Genomic DNA, 14831 nt, shown 5'->3' on the forward strand with positions numbered 1-14831 from the left:
GCGCGATCTCGGCGTTCTCCTCCAGGGTCCTCTCATATGGTAACTTCTCTAGAGTCTTCAGAGAAGGACCGAATTTGTATGTCCTCCTGCCTCTGGTTGTACTGCTAGACGCCGACCGAGCAGACGTAGCGGTTGTCTTCTTTACTTGCTTAAGAGGCAGAGGAGAAGGAGTACGACGCGCCGGAGCAGCTGGAGCGGTGGCAGGTCTCTTCCGCCCTTGCTGACGAGGCGGAGAAAGAGGAGGCTGGCTGCTCGGGCGCGTCGGCGCAGGCGGAGAAGGAGGCGGAGTGCCGCCACGTGCCGGAGAAGGAGCCGACCGAGGGCCCTGATCGTCACTCGCCGGAGGAGGAGGCGGTGGAGGCGGAGTGCCCTGACTCGCCGGAGGAGGAGGAGGAGGCGGTGGCGTCCAGTTCGGAAGGTTGATGAGCTCCTTCCGCCATAGGCATGGAGTCTTCAGAGCAGACCCAAGCCGAGTCTCCCCTTCACTGGTAGGGTGGTCAAGCTGGAGGTCCTCAAATCCCTCCGTTATCTCATCCACCATCACCCTAGCATATCCTTCTGGAATCGGCCGACAGTGAAAAGTTGCGCCGGGTTCAGTAGGATAAACAGAGCCAACAGCCGCCTTGACCTTCAAATTCATCCATTGCGTCATAAGGTGGCAATTTTGAGACTCCGTTATAGCATCCACGGGATAGCTGGCAGGAGCCGTCAAGGCATGCTCCGGCTGAAGCAGCTCGGTGGAAGCCACGCTGCTTCTGTGCTGAGATGGCGGGGTAGCTTCGGGGGAGGCTTCGGTAGTATGTTTGCTGCGATTTGCTTCTCGTTCCTCTATCGCGCCTACCCTTGCTTGCAGCGCCTGCATTTGGGTCTGTTGCAATTTTTTCCTCCTCTCATGGGATTTGTAACCACCTGCGTCCGGAAACCCAACCTTCCACGGAATGGAGCCTGGCGTGCCTCGTGTTCGTCCAGGGTGCTCAGGATTCCCGAGGGCCATTGTGAGCTCGTCGTTCTCTCTGTCTAGAAAGAACGTCCCTTCCTGCGCTGCTTCGATATACTGCTTAAGCTTACTGACTGGTATGTCCATTTGATCGTTCGTCCAAATGCACTTCCCTGTTACAGGGCCTAGGGTTCCGCCAGCCCCGAAGAACCAAGTCCGGCAACGGTCTGGCCAGTTAATTGTCTCTGGTTCGATCCTTTTATGAACCAGATCATTCTCAGTCTTGGACCACTTAGGCCGGGCTACGAGGTAGCCACCTGAGGCCGTGCGATGGTGAAGCTTCTTCTTCGCAGCATTTTGCTTGTTTGTCGCCGACATCTCTGACTCTTTTCCGATGTCTTGTGGGCCACAAATGCAGGCCAGTGATCTCTGATCTTCTCATATCTGCCCTTGAATTCTGGTGTCTCATTATTTTCGACAAACTTATTTAGCTCTTTCTTCCACCTCCTGAATAGTTCTGCCATCCTCTTCAGAGCAAAAGACTTGATTAATTTCTCTTTAACTGGGTTCTCTGGATTATCCTCAGGCGGTAGGGTGAAATTTTACTTCAGCTCAGTCCAAAGATCATTTTTCTGCATATCATTGACATAAGAGACCTCAGGGTCTTCTGTAGCCGGCTTAAACCATTGCTGGATGCTTATCGGGATCTTGTCCCTAACCAGAACCCCGCACTGAGCAACAAATGTGCTCTTTGTCCGGAGGGGTTCAATAGGTTGGCCGTCGGGCGCGATTGCTATGATCTCAAACTTTTCATCCGAGCTCAACTTTTTCTTCAGGCCTCGTCTCTTTACCGAAGTTGTGCTCGATCCGGAGGGCTAGAAAAAAGAACAAAGACTTAATTAATATGTGTACATACCAAAACAATGAATGCATCAATCAGCTAGTCAGCATAGGCTTAACTAATATATATACCTGGCCGGACTCGGTTCGGTCACCGGAGCCGTCATCACGGTCTCCTTCTTGCACCGGCATTGGGTCACCGGAGCCGTCCTCATGTTCTTCTTCTTGCACCGGCATTAGGTCACCGTAGCTAGCTTGTTCACCCTCTCCTTCCAGACCATCGGTTTCGTTGAGAAACAACGAGATGACATCACTTCCTTCTGCGATTATGTCCCTCAACAACGCTTCTTTTGTTGCTTCGTCTAGGGCGGTGTCCATAGTTTCTACAAATATTTACAACATGGCAATTATTATTCAAACATGACAGATGGATATATTAGTGCCAAACGTAGAACTAGCTACCTAATCATAGTAAGCTATCGGGAGGGGGTATATATCGACAACGATGACACTACATCTATGTCCCTCGACGACCCTCGTTCCCGATAAAAAAAAGAGGAAGAAGAAGAAAAAAAAGAGGAGAAGAAAGAATAGAGGAGAAGAACCCTCGAACCCTCGACGACCCTGGAACCCTCGACCCCTAGACGACCCTCTTCTTCCTCTCATGTTCGAGAGGATCGCCGAGGGGTCGGGAGGTTGCCTAGTGTCAAAGGATTCAACAAAACCATGTCTTCATCATTAGGCAAAAGTAACATGTGCATGATGGTACGAAGCTCTTCAAAGTTGTTCTGGAACGGAGTCCCAAATAGGATAATTCGCTTTTTGGTACAAAGTTCAGCAAGAGCCTTCCGAATATCGCTATTGGAAGGCCTTTGTTGAATTCGTACCAAAAGGCGGATTATTCTATCCGGGACTCCATTCCAGAACAACTTTGCAGAACTTCGTACCAACATACCCTGGTTACTTCCGGCTAATGATGAAGGCATGGATTTCTTCAATACTTTGACACTAGGAAATTAACCTCTCTCGACCCCTCGGCGATCCTCAACCCCTCGAACCCTCGACGACCCTGGAACCCTCGACCCCTAGACGACCCTCTTCTTCCTCTCATGTTCGAGAGGATCGCCGAGGGGTCGGGAGGTTGCCTAGTGTCAAAGGATTCAACAAAACCATGTCTTCATCATTAGGCGAAAGTAACATGTGCATGATGGTACGAAGCTCTTCAAAGTTGTTCTGGAACGGAGTCCCAGATAGGATAATTCGCTTTTTGGTACAAAGTTCAGCAAAAGCCTTCCGAATATCGCTATTTGGAAGGCCTTTGCTGAATTCGTACCAAAAGGCGGATTATTCTATCCGGGACTCCATTCCAGAACAACTTTGCAGAACTTCGTACCAACATGCCCTGGTTACTTCCGGCTAATGATGAAGGCATGGCTTTCTTCAATACTTTGACACTAGGAAATTAACCTCTCTCGACCCCTCGGCGATCCTCAACCCCTCGAACCCTCGACGACCCTGGAACCCTCGACCCCTAGACGACCCTCTTCTTCCTCTCATGTTCGAGAGGATCGCCGAGGGGTCAGCAGTTTTATATATGCAAAAATTACAATTTTAGAAAAAGAAGCATAGGAAAGAAGAAAATAAGAAGAGGAAAGAAAGACTTCCTTCTCCTCTTCTTTTTCTTCTTTTTTCTTCTTCTTATTTATTTCTCCTCTTCTTTTCCTCTCCTCTTCTTCTTTCTTTCCTCTTCTTATTTTCTTCTTTCCTATCCTTCTTTTTCTAAAATTGTAATTTTTGCATATATAAAACTTTTCAAAAATTGTAACTTTCTACATAAAACTTTCCTATCGGGAGGGGGAGAAGATCGAAGAAAAAAAAGAAGAAAAAAAAGAGGAGAAGAAGAACTTTTCTATTTTTTCTTCTTCTCCTCTATTCCTTTCTTCTTCTCCTCTTCCTTTTCTTCCTCTCCTCGTCTTCTCCTTCTTCTTCTCCTTCTTTCTCTACTTATTTTCCTTTTCCTTATTTTACTTTTTCCTCTCCACTAACATAAAATGCACTAACCTAAAATGCAACAAACATAAAATGCACTAAAGAGGCTCAACTAACCTAAAATCAGTGATAAAATGCACTAACCTAAAATCGATATCTACTAACAACTTAAAAAAATTAATACATATATGAAAAACTTTTGCATATATACATCAACATATATATATATATATACACTAACCTAAAATGCACAAAAATGCTATCGAAGAGGGGGTATATTGACCCCCCCTCATGTATCCACATACATACATCTATACATACATACATTTCTCATATATAAATACATACATTTCTCATATATAAGTTTTTCTTCTTCTTCCTTTGTTCCTTCTTCCTAGCTAGATATATAAATTTTTGCATATATAAAATACATATATACTTGCATATATGTATAAACTTTTGCATATATAAACTTTTGCATATATAAACAGAGCCTCGACGGCGGCGGCTCACAACGGGGGCGGCCGGCGAGGGCGACAGCGGTGGCGGCGGCGATGGCGTCGGCGACGACCACGGCGTTGGCGGGGGCGGGCGGCGGGCGGCGTCGGGGCAGCGCCTGGCGGCGACGGGGCAGGGGCGACGAGGACGGTGGGCTCGGGGCAGCGCGGGGCTCGGGCGACGACGGGGCGGCGCGGGCGACGACGGGGCGGCGCGGGCGACGACGGGGCGGCGCGGGGCGTGGGCGACGACGGGGGCTGCGACGACGTGCGCGGGCGACGAGGACGAGAATGAGGAACTGAATGAAATTTTTGACAAGTGCTGTATATATAGCAAGAGCATTGGTCCCGGTTCGTGGCACAAACCGGGACTAATGCCCCCCTTTAGTCCCGGTTGGTGCGATGAACCGGGACCAAAGGCCAATTTTCGGCAGCCCAAAGGGCGGGAAGCGGCAGCCTTTGGTCCCGGTTGGTGGCACCAACCGGGACTAAAGGGGGGCATTGGTCACGGTTGGTGCCACGAACCGAGACCAATGCCCCCTTTAGTCCCGGTTGGTGCCACCAACCGGGACCAATGGCCTTGTGCTGCCCCGTGCCCAAAAGTTTAGTCCCACATCGCTAGCTGAAGGGCGCCGACACTGGTTTATAAGCGCTGGTGTGCCTCCCCATTCGAGCTCCTCTCTAATGCAGGCTTTCGGGCCTAAACTTGCTACTCCCTATGGGCCTATTGGGCCTTCTGCGGGCCTGAATCCTGGCCCATGTAGGGTTTCTAGTCATATTCAGGCCGTGGAGGCCCAGTAGGAGGCATTTTTTTTGGTTTTTTCTTTTTTATTTCTACATTTTTTGGTTTTTTATTTTTTTATTTCTACTTACAACTAAATACTTACAGTTTTTAGTGATTTCTTTTTGCTTTTAGGTCACAAAAATTATAAACTTTCTGTTAGTGCCATTAGTTTTAAATTTTGAATAGTTTAAATTTGAATTTTTAAAAATTTGTGTGAATCACTAGTTTATGAATAACTTTACTATAAAAATAGAATTTTTTTTCTATTTCTACTTACAACTAAATACTTACAGTTTTTTAGTGATTTCTTTTTGCTTTTAGGTCACAAAAATTATAAACTTTCTGTTAGTGCCATTAGTTTTAAATTTTGAATAGTTTAAATTTGAATTTTTAAAAATTTGTGTGAATCACTAGTTTATGAATAACTTTACTATAAAAATAGAATTTTTTTCTATTTATTTTTTATTTATACTTACAACTAAATACTTACAGTTTTTTAGTGATTTCTTTTTGATTTTAGGTCACAAAAATTATAAACTTTCTGTTAGTGCCATTAGTTTTAAATTTTGAATAGTTTAAATTTGAATTTTTAAAAATTTGTGTGAATCACTAGTTTATGAATAACTTTACTATAAAAATAGATTTTTTTTCTTCTTTGCTATTTATTTTTTATTTATAATTACAATTAAATACTTATAGTTTGATTTTAGGTCAAAAAAATTATATTCTTTTTGCTATTGAAGAATATTATAGTTTTATTTTAGTTGATCATAACATAATATTTTAATTGATTGTTTTTATTTTCATAAAAGTTTTGTAGTTCATTCTGTTTGCTATTAATTCATTCTTTGTGCTAAATGACTCTGAAATTGGAAAGCATTTCAAAATGAACTCTGAAAAGGTTGAAAGTTGGCATGGTATCATCATTTCACCCACATAGCATGTTCCAAAAAGTAGAGAGGGTTACGACAAAAACTTGATGCACTTCGTGTACAAAATGGACAATCACTTTCGAAGTATCAAAGTTTCGAACCATAAGGCATGAAAGCATTTCAAATGAACTTTGAAAAAGTTGAAAGTTGGGATGGTATCATAATTTCACCCACATAGCATGTGCATGTACAAAACGGACAATGGTAGCATGTTCGTCTGTTACAAATTTGGCATGGTATCATCATAATAGTTGCGGGAGAAAGTCTTCACTTTTTCTTCGCTTGTGTCATTTGCTTATTGCGCCGTAACCATGGATAATCTTCATTGTTTATCAGGATGCTTGGGTCAGCCTTGACATTGAAGGGAGGAATTTCATGAAACCTTTCATAATCTTCAGACATGTCTGTCTTGCCGTCCACTCCCAGGATGTCCCTTTTTCCTGAAAGAACTATGTGGCGCTTTGGCTCATCGTATGATGTATTCGCTTCCTTATCTTTTCTTTTTCTCGGTTTGGTAGACATGTCATTCACATAGATAACCTGTGCCACATCATTGGCTAGGACGAACGGTTCGTCAGTGTACCCAAGATTTTTCAGATCCACTGTTGTCATTCCGTACTGTGGGTCTACCTGTACCCCGCCGCCTAACAGATTGACCCATTTGCACTTAAACAAAGGGACCTTAAATTCAGGTCCGTAGTTAAGTTCCCATATGTCCACTATGTAACCATGATATGTGTCCTTTCCGCTCTCGGTTGCTGCATCAAAGCGGACACCGCTGTTTTGGTTGGTGCTCTTTTGATCTTAGGCGATCGTGTAAAATGTATTCCCATTTATCTCGTATCCTTTGTAAGTCAATACAGTCAAAGATGGTCCCCTTGACAACAAGTACAACTCATCACAAACAGTGTTGTCACCTCTGAGACGTGTTTCCAACCAACTACTGAAAGTCCTGATGTGTTCACATGTAATCCAGTCGTCGCACTGCTCCGGGTGTTTGGAGCACAGACTGTTCTTGTGTTCATCGACATACGGGGTCACCAAGGTAGAGTTCTGTAGAACTGTGTACTGTGCTTGAGACCAAGAATATCCGTCCCTGCATATTATTGAGTCTCTTCCAAGAGTGCCTTTTCCAGTCAGTCTCCCCTCATACCGCGATTTAGGGAGACCTATCTTGTTAAGGCCAGGAATGAAGTCAACACAAAACCCGATAACATCCTCTGTTTGATGGCCCATGGAGATTCTTCCTTCTGTCCTAGCGCGGTTACGAACATATTTCTTTAGGACTCCCATGAACCTCTCAAAGGGGAATATATTGTGTAGAAATACGGGCCCCAGGATGACAATCTCGTCGACTAGATGAACTAGGACATGCGTCATGATATTGAAGAAGGATGGTGGGAACACCAGCTCGAAACTGACAAGACATTGCGCCACATCACTCCTTAGCCTTGGTACGATTTCTGGATCGATCACCTTCTGAGAGATTGCATTGAGGAATGCACATAGCTTCACAATGGCTAATCGAACGTTTTCCGGTAGAAGCCCCCTCAATGCAACCGGAAGCAGTTGCGTCATAATCACGTGGCAGTCATGAGACTTCAGGTTCTGAAACTTTTTCTCTGGCATATTTATTATTCCCTTTATATTCGACGAGAAGCCAGTCGTGACCTTCATACTAAGCAGGCATTCAAAGAAGATTTCTTTCTCTTCTTTCGTAAGAGCGTAGCTGGCAGGACCTTTATACTGCTTCGGAGGCATGCCGTCTTTTTCGTGCAAACGTTGCAGGTCCTCTCGTGCCTCAGGTGTATCTTTTGTCTTCCCATACACGCCCAAGAAGCCTAGCAGGTTCACACAAAGGTTCTTCGTCACGTGCATCACGTCGATTGAGGAGCGGACCTCTAGGTCTTTCCAGTAGGGTAGGTCCCAAAATATAGATTTCTTCTTCCACATGGGTGCGTGTCCCTCAGCGTCATTCGGAACAGCTAGTCCACCGGGACCCTTTCCAAAGATTACGTAGTGTAAATCATTGACCATAGCAAGCACGTGATCACCGGTGCGCATGGCGGGCTTCTTCCGGTGATCTGCCTCGCCTTTGAAATGCTTGCCTTTCTTTTGACATTGATGGTTGGTCGGAAGAAATCAACGATGGCCCAGGTACACATTCTTCCTGCATTTGTCCAGGTATATACTTTCAGTGTCATCTAAACAGTGCGTGCATGCGTGGTATCCTTTGTTTGTCTGTCCTGAAAGGTTACTGAGAGCGGGCCAATCGTTGATGGTCACGAACAGCAACGCCTTAAGGTTAAATTCCTCCTGTCTGTGCTCATCCCACGTACGTACACGGTTTCCATTCCACAGCTGTAAAAGTTCTTCAACTAATGGCCTTAGGTACACATCAATTTCGTTGCCGGGTTGCTTAGGGCCTTGGATGAGAACTGGCATCATAATGAACTTCCGCTTCATGCACATCCAAGGAGGAAGGTTATACATACATAGAGTCACGGGCCAGGTGCTGTGATTGCTGCTCTGCTCCCCGAAAGGTTTAATGCCATCCGCGCTTAAAGCAAACCATACATTCCTTGGGTCCTTTGCAAACTCATCCCAGTACTTTCTCTCGATTTTTCTCCACTGCGACCCGTCAGCGGGTGCTCTCAACTTCCCATCTTTCTTTCGGTTCTCACTGTGCCATCGCATCAACTTGGCATGCTCTTCGTTTCTGAACAGACGTTTCAACCGTGGTATTATAGGAGCATACCACATCACCTTCGCAGGAACCCTCTTCCTGAGGGGCTCGCCGTCAACAACACCAGGGCCATCTCGTCTGATCTTATACCGCAACGCACCTCATACCGGGCGTGCGTTCAGATCCTTGTATGCACCGCGGTAGAGGATGCAGTCATTAGGGCATGCATGTATCTTCTCCACCTCCAATCCTAGAGGGCATACGACCTTCTTTGCTGCGTATGTACTGTCGGGCAATTCGTTATCCTTTGGAAGCTTCTTCTTCAATATTTTCAGTAGCTTCTCAAATCCTTTGTCAGCCACAGCATTCTCTGCCTTCCACTGCAGCAATTCCAGTACGGTACCGAGCTTTGTGTTGCCATCTTCGCAATTGGGGTATAACCCTTTTTTGTGATCCTCTAACATGCGATCGAACTTCAGCTTCTCCTTTTGACTAATGCATTGCGTCCTTGCATCGACAATGACCCGGCGGAGATCATCATCATCGGGCACATCGTCTGGTTCCTCTTGATCTTCAGCAGCTTCACCCGTGGCAGCATCATTGGGCACATCGTCTGGTTCCTCTTGATCTTCACCAGCTCCCCCCGTTGCAGCATCACTGTATTCAGGGGGCACATAGTTGTCATCGTACTCTTCTTCTTCGCCGTCTTCCATCATAACCCCTATTTCTCCGTGCCTCGTCCAAACATTATAGTGTGGCATGAAACCCTTATACAGAAGGTGGGAGTGAAGGATTTTCCGGTTAGAGTAAGACCTCGTATTCCCACATTCAGTGCATAGACAACACATAAAACCATTCTGCTTTTTTGCCTCAGCCGCATCGAGAAACTCATGCACGCCCTTAATGTACTCGCGGGTGTGTCTGTCACCGTACATCCATTGCCGGTTCATCTGCGTGCATTATATATAATTAAGTGTCCAAATTAATAGAAGTTCATCATCACATTAAAACCAAAGTGCATACATAGTTCTCATCTAACAACATATAGCTCTCCAGAGCATCTAATTAATTAAACCATACATTGAAACTATGTAAAACATTTCAATGCGAAAACAAATGCGATCATAATCGCAACCAAGGTAACAATTGATCCAACGGCATAATGATACCAAGCCTCGGTATGAATGGCATATTTTCTAATCTTTCTAATCTTTAAGCGCATTGCATCCATCTTGATCTTGTGATCATCGACGACATCCGCAACATGCAACTCCAATATCATCTTCTCCTCCTCAATTTTTTTTATTTTTTCCTTCAACAAATTGTTTTCTTCTTCAACTAAATTTAACCTCTCGACAATAGGGTCGGTTGGCATTTCCATTCACATACATCCTAGATAAATAAAATCTATGTCACGTTGGTCGGCATAATTTTCATAAACAATAAATGAACCAATAGCTATAAAGATAATATACATACCAAATCCGAATCATAGATAGGACGAGGGCCGACGGGGGCGGATACCAAAACCATCGCACTATATAAGATGCAATAATAAATGTAAGAAATTGATACAAGTATCTATCTAAACATACAAGTAAGAATATTTTTCCTTTCAGAAATAAGATAAGAACAAGAGGCTCACCACGGTGGTGTCGGTGATGAGATCGGCGCGAGTGATCGACGGCGGTGAAGACGGGGACGGGGCGTGACGGACCGCTAAATCTAGACAAATCTCGAGGAAAATGGAGCTTGGAGGTCGAGCTTCGAGAGGAGAAAGCTTAAGTAGTGTGGCTCGGGCATTCCATCGAACACCTCATGTGCATAGGAGGTGAGCTAGAGCACCACAAAGCCCTCTCCCCCTCGGCCAGAAAAAACAGAGCATTGTGCTCTGCTCTTGCGCGAGGGGGTATATATAGGCACCTCATTGGTCCCGGTTGATGACATGAACCGGGACTAAAGGGAAGCCTTTGGTCCCGGTTCAAGCCACCAACCGGGACCAATAGTGGTGGGCTAGGAGCGAGGCCCATTGGTCCCGGTTCGTCCCACCAACCGGGACCAAAAGGTTCAGACGAACCGGGACCAATGGCCCACGTGGCCCGGCCGGCCCCTTGGGCTCATGAATCAGGACCAATGCCCACATTGGTCCCGGTTCTAGACTGAACCGGGACTAATGGGCTGAGCCGGCCTGGACCATAGCCCTGTTTTCTACTAGTGTTAGATTAGGTTCTCTAAGTGTTGCCATGACTTTAGCCACTTTTGTCCTTATGTTTTGTGTATAATTTGATTGGTTGGTGGTTAATTTGTAAAAAGCTTGTATGATCGAATTATTACTATCCATTTCTATCGGCCTATAAATTGTCTGTCATGCTGCTTGAATTCTAACTTAGTGATTTATGGAGATATGTCAATGGCATGAGGCAACAACAGATATTGCCATTGTTATCGAGATGACGACAGATATTACTGGATGTACACGGCTTCTGTATTTTGCCAATCCTGTAGTTTGATACACCATTGGGTTCATCTGCGGCAGAACATCATTAAATTTAATGTGGATGGGGCCCATGTCTTGGGCCAGCAGCATGGAGCTTGGGGCGTTATTGCCAGAGATTCAGAAGGTCAAATTGTGGCTGCCAGGGCTGGGCATGCCTTGAATGTGTATGATGCATTTGCTGCTGAACTGCAAGCACTGGAGAAAGCTATCGATTTGGCAGCTGAATTAGGTGGTGTAAGGATGATGGTGGAGACAGAAGCACAGCTGGTTGAGCAAGCATTAAACAGGCATGCACTTGATTTCTCCAAGGAAGCCCAGGCGATAGAAGACATCAAAGTACAGGCCGAACTCTGGTTCACCTCATGTGAGTTTCTCCACTGTAAGCTTGTTGCAAATGTGCCTGCCCACTCTAGCGCAATTAGGTTTAAATCTCCATGATGGAGACGGTCTTGTGTTTGATGATAATGTCTCAGCCATTGTAGCTGATGCTGTATCGGGCGATGTAGCCCAGACTGTTTCGTAATAAAGCTTTGTGCTTGCCCTAAAAAAAATTCCTGTAGTTCGATACATATTAGTTCCTTTCTCTAGTGTAATAACGATTAATGTTGTATCACCAATCGTTCAGTGCGCAACCTTGTTATGATAACATGATAATTCTGTAAACGAGCTTCTCAACTCCTTTTTTTGGGTTTTGAACTTGGTCTACTACCTCTGTACAAAATATAAGACGTTTTTGCAGTTTAACTTGAACTGCAAAAACGTCTTATATTTTGACAGGGGAGTATTAAACTGGGGCCCAGCTGAATCTAGGTAACAGAGTAACAGTACAATTTGGAGCAGTGGCTTCCTGGAATCAATACGTAAACTCAGAGATTGTGTCTAGATTTGCAAGCTCATGGGCAACATTGTTACAAGCGCGGAAGTATAAAAGCAACTGATCAAACTGACAGACTCATGATCCATCTAACATACAAATATACATGATGTACCGATATGTGAATAAGTGACAAGTTAACCATTTAGTCTTAGTGCAAACGATCCACGGCTAGGAGTATTGAAATGTGACAGAATTGGCAGCTGAAAGAGGAGGCGACGGCAACATAATATGCGGCAACAGGTCCCTGGCAGCAGCCACAACTGAATGGCTGCGGCAGGCCAGGCACACAATTCCGGCATGAGACTAGCAGCGCCCCACACCGGCAGTAGGTGACAATGTTCCAAATCGTCCATTATGCGCGCAACATTTCGTGCACTTGGCTTGTAAGCTTCTTACCTGCTCAAGATACAAGAAAGTGCTATCAAAACTGCCACAAACCTGACAATATGCGACTATCATTTAACATAAATACGACAAATATGTCAAGATGGTCTTTGAAATATCTTACAAACTGGTTATCATTCACAGAGGGCAGCCGCAGTGACTCTGCATTAGCACATTCTTTCAGTACAAGTCTCAAATCACTCTTAGATAAGACAAGACATTACATACCATCCCAGCCATTCTTGGAGGAATAGTACAAGACAAGACTGAAGCACACCATTTCGTCCCCATAATTTTTGCTACTAAGGACATGTACAATGGTTCTATCTTAAGAGTGCCACGTAGAATAAATGATGAGGTCGAGGAGAGAGAAATCATAAGAGAAGGCTTATCTTATCTTATTTAAGAGAAAATAAGAGATGATCTCTTAGCACAATTTGTCTCACCATATTTTTAGGAACAACTAATTATTGAAGATAAGGCTAAGGGCATCTCCAGCCGCGCCCCCGGAAGGCCTTCCCAGGCGATTTTTTCGCGCCGGCGCCAAAAAAACGGCCCAGTCGCGCCCCCAGGAGCCCGATTTTTGCCGGCCTGGGCCGAAAATAGCGCCGGCGGACGTAGGCCGAACCCGGCGCGCTGGGGTGCGTCCGGGGGCACCGGGGCGAACTGTTTTGGCACGAAACAGCCGCGGGCCCGCCGCGTCAGCGACACGGCGCCTCGTCTTCCCCCAACGGCCTTGGTTCCCGTGGGGAATCAATGCCAAGGCTGCCGCCGGTCAGCCTTGCCATTGATTCCTCACGGGCGGCGCGTCACGAGACGGCGCGCCGACGCCTCCCCTCCCTCGCACGCGTACACACGGGTGCGGCGCGGCTATATAGCCGGTGGCCTGCACTCGCCTGTGCCCACACCAGCCCCGCCCCTCGCCGCCGCCTAGCTCCTCCCTCTCCCTACCTCTCCCGAGCGCCGCCACCCAGCCCCTCCCTCTATCTCTCTACCTCTCCCGAGCCCGTCGCCATGGCGGAACGCTACCCCGGAGACGAGGCGGCGGCCAACGGCTTCGGCCGCCGTTCGCTCCGCGAACAGGAGTCCTGGCTCCTGTTCCAGGCGAACATCCCGGCGCCGCCGGACATGCGCGCCGGGCCGACGGGGTGGAGGCTCAGCGCCGGGGGAGTGCCCATTCCCCCGTTGCCCGACGCCATGGCGAAGCCGAATTACTTCACCGAGGAAGTCGAGGTCGTGCGCGCCTCCCTTACCGACGCCCAACTCTCCCTCCCCAGTACGCCGTCGACAACCACGCGGCTTGGGCGGCGTATTTCGAGCGCCGCCAGCAACAGCGCTTGGCGTCCATCAACGGCGCGCCGGTGGTTGGCGGCCAGCAGAACAGCGAGGGACGCCACCTGTGGTGGGGCGTCCCCGGCCGCACACTCGAGGGCGTGCTGACGTACCTCGAGGGCGGCAACGACCCACCGTTGGCGTACCCGGCGAGGGCGGCCGCCCCAGCGCAGCACCGACGCGCCGGGCCATGGGCGCCAAGGAGGTTCGGGTCCTCCTCCTCTTCTTCCTCCTCCCGATCTTCATCGCACTCCTCCGGCACTCCGGCCCTGCTCGGCGTCAAGGCCGAGCCCGCGAAGGAGACGCCGCTCGGCCGGCGCACTCGCAGCGTCGGCATCGTCATCAACGAGGGCGGCCGGTGCGCCTACTCGTCGGCTCCTCCTCCGCGCTTCGTCAAGCCAAAGACGGAGCCGAGGCTCGCGCCAGTGAAGAAGGAGCCGGCCGCGCCGGTGACGACGGAGCTCGACGACGACGACGCGGCCCTGGAATGGGCGCGCAGGGACTCCATAGCTATGGAGAAGGAGCGCCTGGAGAAGGCGAAGGAGCGCCAGCGCGCCGCCCTGCTTCGCTTCGCGGAGTGTTGACGCGGCCGCGTCGAAGGCGGAGTCGTCGTCATCTGCGACAGCGACGACGACGACGACGATGCGCCGCCACCAGTCCGCCATGGCGACGCCGGGCAGGGGTCTAGCAGGGGCGCCAGCGTCAAGGAGGAGAAGGCCGACGACGACGATGGCGGCGACTTCAGCCAATTTTTCCTTTAGATTAGTTTATGTATATGTGCTATGTAATGAAAATCCATGAACTTCGCCGAAATGTGCCAAAATTTATCGTGTTTGGCCGAAATTTATCGTGTTTGGCCGAATTTTATCGTGTTTAAGCCGAACTTCACCGAACTTCTTTTATTTTAAAACGTGCCTGGGGGCGGCCCTGGGGCCGGCGGCTGGGGACCAACTCGCCCCCAGGCCCAATTTTTGCGCCGGCTCACCCCCAGGTAGCGATTTTAGGCGCCCCCTGGGGGGCCAACGGCTGGAGATGCCCTAAGAGATGACCCATTGTAGACATGTTTTCTTGTCATC

Source organism: Triticum urartu, chromosome 1A (assembly GCF_056163025.1).
Source record: "Triticum urartu cultivar PI428250 chromosome 1A, HENAU_Tu73, whole genome shotgun sequence".
NCBI lineage: Eukaryota > Viridiplantae > Streptophyta > Magnoliopsida > Poales > Poaceae > Triticum > Triticum urartu.